This window comes from Atractosteus spatula, chromosome 10 (assembly GCF_055471065.1).
Source record: "Atractosteus spatula isolate fAtrSpa1 chromosome 10, fAtrSpa1.hap1, whole genome shotgun sequence".
NCBI lineage: Eukaryota > Metazoa > Chordata > Actinopteri > Semionotiformes > Lepisosteidae > Atractosteus > Atractosteus spatula.
Genome location: NC_142715.1, coordinates 14,534,869 through 14,541,387, shown reverse-complemented (window position 1 = coordinate 14,541,387; position 6,519 = coordinate 14,534,869). Strand labels below are relative to the sequence as shown.

At 39.6% G+C, this 6,519-nt stretch overlaps 1 non-coding gene across 1 annotated transcript; it reads left to right on the top strand.

Moving 5' to 3' along the window:
* The first annotated feature begins 1,283 nt into the window (after positions 1-1,283).
* Positions 1,284-1,377, top strand: trnai-uau (transfer RNA isoleucine (anticodon UAU)). The gene is made up of 2 exons: positions 1,284-1,321; positions 1,342-1,377. It is a non-coding gene; the product is annotated as a tRNA-Ile (tRNA).
* The last annotated feature ends 5,142 nt before the right edge of the window (positions 1,378-6,519 follow it).

Sequence of the window (6,519 nt, the reverse complement as noted above, 5' to 3'; positions counted from 1 at the left end):
CAACGAGAGTATAAATTAATTCTCCCACCCTCCATTCAAAGATAAAACTCCATGTGCGAGTCTAAGTTTCTTTGTAGCTACTGATGTTTGTCATTATTGGACATTCCCGGTGATATTGACTAAGGAGCTCAATTTTTACGTGTTGTAGTTTAACATGTGCAAAACATTTGTATCCCCTGCAAATATCGGCAAGGTCAGTGATATTCTCAACAATGTGTGCCATTGCAATTCATGCCATACGTTTTCCCAATGTATTCTGACATGCCAAGATCAGAGGGTCATATTTAAAAAACTGGTGCATTAAAATTTTTTGTACTTCAGGATTTTGATAGTCTGTTACATTGTCTTTCACACGTCGGTGTCAGAACTGTGAGACATTTTCATAATCGGGGGGAAGGCCGTAGCAATAAGCAGAAAGTGCAATCACCCTTTCCCAGTGTAAGTCCGTGTTGTGATGAGTTTCTAAAATTGGTTTGCGATTTTCTGAAATATATTCCATACAAAAATATAATTTGGACAGCCGCTATTTATTTGGATATTCCCTTTCACTGAAGATGTCTACAGTATTCCAGCCGGATTAGTACTGATCGACGAGAGCCATCTACAGGCGAAAGGCGACATAACATAACAGCAGCAGCATTTAAGGTGGAACGAAAAACGCGAATAAGAAGCTGGCGAATAAGAAGCCAACTTCAGCCTCGTAGCAGACCCTGGGAGGCACGCTCAAAATAATCATCTTTCCCAGTACTTCAGAGTCATATTTAGAGCGCTTTACTGCAATTTTATGTGATCGATGGAAGATGTGAAGCCATAGAGCCTGTACTGCGCTTTCACATTGAAATTGAAGCCATTTCTTATGCTTTCTCTCAGTGTCGGGGCTGCAATTGCGTGTAAAGGAGGCGACTTGAAAATGAAACGTATAATCACCTTACAGAGGGTCTTCACGACGTGGTGCGTCAGCTAGTTTTCCATTATTGTCAATTTACTGGACTTCTGAAGAAACCTATCGACATCGAAAATACAAACTGCACAGCTTAAGGCACATGAAGAGAAATCCGTGTGCTGATTGACTCAAAAATGTCGCTACAAATAATCCGCCGGGTTGATTTACTTGTCCGACCACCTCCCTCCGTCCCTCTTTGCTGTTAGCACAATTCTTCCACTTTCTTTTCTTGTATTTTCCTTGCTATTTTACTGTTGCTTTTCCCCATGAGGAGATGGATCCACAACCGAAACCGTTTTCACCCTGTGTTTCTGCAGCGTCAGTCTGTATGAGAAGCACAGCTCCAGTGGCGCAATCGGTCAGCGCGCGGTACTTATATAACAGTGCACAGCGGAGTCATGCCGAGGTTGTGAGTTCGAGCCTCACCTGGAGCAGTATAGCCTGTCTTTAGCTACTGAAAGCAACTGTCGAGTTTAGATACTCTTAGGTATTTGATGGAGATAAATTAACATCAAACGAACAAGTAAAGGTAAAGGTTTATTTCGAGTCACGATCAAAGAAGGCTCCACAGCTGAAACATTGTTTCCTTCTCTTTTCAGCATGGAATAAACCTATACTTTTCCCTTTGCAGCATGCCCACGCATGCTGACGCAGCTCCCTACTTAAATTACTATCAGCTGTGTACTGTAATATGATTTGACTCCACGCTTGTGTTTCTCGGGAGACAGCAGAAATATTAAGGATTTGCGGCTACAGAAAATAATGTGAACTTTACAGGCAAAAGTAAGGTTACGTTAAAGAAACAAAAACTTATTGTCACCCTTTTCAACTTGATTATTTAAGACATTTGTTCGGAATAGTATATCTTCTCGTGTCTGTGGCTGTTGTCCTACAATAACGGTGGTGAAATAGCAGGAATGTGCAGAAAGAATCGGAGATAGAACAGAAGACTCATCTAGTCGATAGTAAGGTTGTGTAGGACCTCACACACGTCGATGTCAGTGTTGAGTAGCGTGGTTTAAATCTTCTTCACGAACCAGAAAGGAGTAGAAACCTAAAGTCTTCTGATCCGTAATCAGACACGTTATCTATTGTGCCATTGGCGTTTGCATCGCGTTCCCATACAGCACCACATTCAGTTCAGAGCCGCTACTATTCATGTGTTTTGTACGTGTGTCTTATTACTACGTCTTTCATTATGTCTGGTTTAAAATAATGTATCTTTAAAACAGACAAAGGGTTTATGAGTCTCCCTGAAATTCACACACGAAGAATAAAAGATATCGCGTTTAAAAAGAATACAGAGATGCCGGCGATAGAAAACGGAGCGTCTTAAGTGCGCGCTATCACTGAACTAAACTCCCGATCGGTAAGTTTGTCGGCGGCTTTTTAATTGTGTTAGGAAGAGCAAACAGTCCACAGTGTACATTTTAAAGGTCTAAGCAAAACAATCAGACGTGAGGATTATTCAGAACAGGAGCCTCTACTTCTTTGTATACTGAGTTTTCGGGTGAATGTCAAAGTGAAAGACAAATGAGCAATTTTCACTTTTTGATTAAGGAACAAGAAAACACCATCCTTCAAACTGGATTCAGACCTGGGATATAAGAAATACTCGCTGCTTTTTCTACAGTCTTAAGAGCTAGCAACTGAGCTATCGAGAGGTCAGAAAATAAACGTTTTGTCACACGCGTAGCCCAAGTGTAGTGTAGTGTAGTGTTCCTCTTTATTTAAATCCCAGTTCGACATCAAAATACTCACTCCCATAGTCTCGTTTAGTAGAAGAAATGGACCAGGCTTCTACTGTATAAACGTCCAGAGTTCTTATAAAACATTTGAAGGGATATCAGTGCAGGAGGAAATTGACTCTTTTTCTAGTGGGATCAGGATCAAATAAAACCTTTCGTTTGGATTGAGAAGAGGATCATGGTGACACTCAAAACATACTAACCTTTGCTTCTTTCGAGGACGAATGGATTATTGAGCTGCGAACATCGGTTCAAATCAAATCTCTCCAACTGCAGTTGCTTCTTTGAGAGTTTCTCCAAATCTTTCAACTGAACGTCAATATCGAGGGATATTGACGGTAAAATCTTACGGATTTTGGTTTTCTTTTGATCGAAATTGTATTAAAATTCGAGCCTCTTTCACAGTTGTATAATACTTTCCCCTGCATCCTCAGATAAAAATTCTAAATACCACAAAGTTACAATATATGGAATAGCATTAATTTTTAACTGTTTTTTAAAATTTGCATTTATTTAGAGCTACATTTAGTGCCAGGTAAAGATAACATTGTTTATATTGATGGGATATAAATGTACGATGAATTTATGAGCTAAAAGGTGTACGCAGGTGCCTTTTGCGTACTTTAATCAAAGACAATAAATAACTTTCACTCAGACGTTGATCAGAAGCTCAATAAATGACGAAGCAGAGGCTCCTGTTCCGAATTCCCCTCACGTCTGATGGTCGTGTTCTGATCAAGATCAATCTAAATTGGTACAAGGGATTTGAACAAATCTGGTCTTTAAGTTCAGGGACTGCTCTGTCTGCTTTGTAATTCAAAAATAGATACAAATGTCAAGTTTTTTATAGATAAAGTGTTGTCTGTTTTCAAAAGTTAGGTACTTAATTGACTTTATGATTTGGTTTTGATTTTGAATCGTTATATTATTAAGTTTGTGCTTTCTCTGTTTTTATCGTATTGTGAAGTTATTTTTTAAACAAACGCTTACAAAGGCAAACAGGGCACACAGTACAAGCTACTGTGCACTTTTGGGAGTATACCAGGTTCGATATAAAATCGCAAAAATGTAAAAGGAGAAAATACCCCAGACTGCGTGTAAAGCCCTCCTTGAGGTATGCTTTCAAAATAGCTGCACCAGGCACTTGGACACAAATAAACACAGGGATTTAAAATTCAGGAATATGAATGGTCAATTGCTTACAGTTGGTTTTTTTACGTTTCGTATTTAGCGATTTGTGTATAAATCTTTTAACAATTCATTAAAATGCTAACAATATGTAAAATAAAAACAACAGCACCGTTAAATGCCGGGGAGATGGGCAGTTTTTTTTTTTACAATCAGATTCCAATCTCTAATGCTGTGTGTGAGAGCTGTGTGTGAGAGCTTACTGTACATAACGTTCCTTTTCTCACATTTTCTGACAACTATTTTTTCTGACCAAAGGGGCACCCTGTCAAGATGTGAGTCGCTCTTGAATCAGAGCTGGGTGACACGGGCTTCTTTTCTGATATAGTTGTACGAGAAGCAGGAGGAATCGCTTCACTCGTATGAAGCATGAGCTGAATCAGGAGTGAGACATTTCGTGTGTTTGTGCATATGTCAACGCCTGACCTACATCGTAAAACTAAAACTAAATTAAAAACTAACATTAAGTTGTCAGAGACATTCATTTATATACAAACATTACTTGTTTCTTTGCAGATATGCATGCTGAAGTAGCTACCCACCTGAATATATTAAACGTTTCATCTATACAATCAACATAGTGTTCTCCTGAATAACTACTCGAAAGAAGCCGCAGCTCAGGTGTTAGAGAGATTTGAAATCAGATCGATGGATTTAGAGTCCAGACTGCTAACCGACAGCTGACACAGGTCTTTTACAGAACTGTTTTGATTTTTTCTACTTTGTCCCCGTGACGTCATTGTCCTGCTCGCAGCCGAGCCCGACACACGGTACCATCTGGTTTCTGTCGCTGGGCGCTCACCCTGCGGTCCATGTGGGTCCTCATGCCCCAGTATAATGACGGGGACACTAAACTGTAAACAGGTGCCGTCCGTCGGCTGAGAAGTAAAACTGAGGTCCTGACTCTCTCTGGCCTTTAAAAATCCCAGGTCGTCTCTTGAAAGAGTAGGGGTGTAACCCCGGCATCCTGGCCCAATTTTCCATTGGCCCTTACCAGTCATGGCCTCCTAATAATCCCCATCTATGAACTGGCTTCATTACTCTGCTCTCCTCCCCACTGATTGTTGATGTGTGGTGAGCATTTTGGCACAGTATGGCTGCCGTTGCATCATCCAGGTGGGGCTGCACATTGGTGGCGGTAGTGGGATTCCCCATTACCTGTAAAGCGCTTTGAGTGGAGTGTCCAGAAAAGCGCTATATAAGTGTAAGTGATAATAATAATTATTATTATTATGTAAATTGCAATAAAAATAGAATATTTGATTCAAAATCGATTAATGTAAAAACTGATAAAGCTAATGCTTTTTTCAGGGCTATATCTACTTTTTTTAAAAAAGAGAAGTCTGTCGCGATTGTGAAATTTGGAGAAGATGCACCAGCGGGTGCCTTCACATCTCCAGCTTCAGTCTCGCCTCTAGCTGCGAGAAGGTTAAAAGCACACAAGTGATCTGTAGACGATGTTTGGGGAAGAGATAATTCTGTTTTCAGCACAGAGAGTGAGAATGAGCTCAGTCCGGCTCCAAGCAGAATCCATTCTGGTTTGGTTACTGTTAGACTGTGCGTCTGAGGCTCTTTGGATCGCAATGTGAAAAAAAACAATTCCTCACATCGAGAGGAAGGGAAGATATCATGTTTAAAAAATCAGAACCGAAGACTTGGATCCGGGGCCTCATACTTATCAAATTATTAAAATAATAGTTATTAAAATATCAGATTGTGTTTCTGCAACATTTCGTGCACAGTACGCCATTTTATCTAAAAATAAAACAACAGCCACAACAAGGGCTTTACACGCAGTCTGGGGTATTTTCCCCTTTTATATTTTTGCCACTTTATAAAGAACCTGTTATACTCCCAAAAGTGCACAGTAGATTGTACTTAATAAAAATGTACAATTCACCGCTGGTATAAACAGATGTGTGCCGTGTCTGCCTTTGTAAGCATTTGTTTAAAAAATAAGTTCACAATACGATAAAAACACAGAAAGCACAAAGTTAATAATACAACGATACAAAATCAATACCAAATCATAAAGCCAATTAAGTAGCTATCCTTTGAAAACAGAGAACACCTTTATATCTACAAAAAACTTGACATTTGCATTACAAAATGTGTTTTTGAATTACAAAGCAGACAGAGTACTCCCTTAATTCATAGATCAGATCTTGGCCAAAACAAGACAATCAGACGGGAGCTGAATTCGGAACAGGAGCCTCTGCTTCGTCGTTTATTGAGCTTTTGATCAACGACTGAATTACACAGATTCACTATTTTAACTCTTTGATTAAAATACACAAAAGGAACTTTCCTTCAAGCCAGAGTCAAACCAACAACCTAAGGATTCCCAAGTGTTTCCACTAGAGTTCCCCACTCTACCAACTGAGCTATCAGGAGTTGCTCTCTGGCACATACTGCCCAATGTAGTGAAATGTTCCGGATGAGTAAAATCCCAGATCGGCATTGTTTCCAACTCGTTTCCTTAGTATTTTTTACCTTGAATTTAAGCCACAAACCAGGATTCTACTGTATAAACTTCTGGGGATATTAAAACATGTTTGATGGGGCATCAATCATTCCAGGCGGAAATGTACTCCTTTTTTTTTCTTGGGGGAAATGAGGAACAAAACTAAATGCCATTCT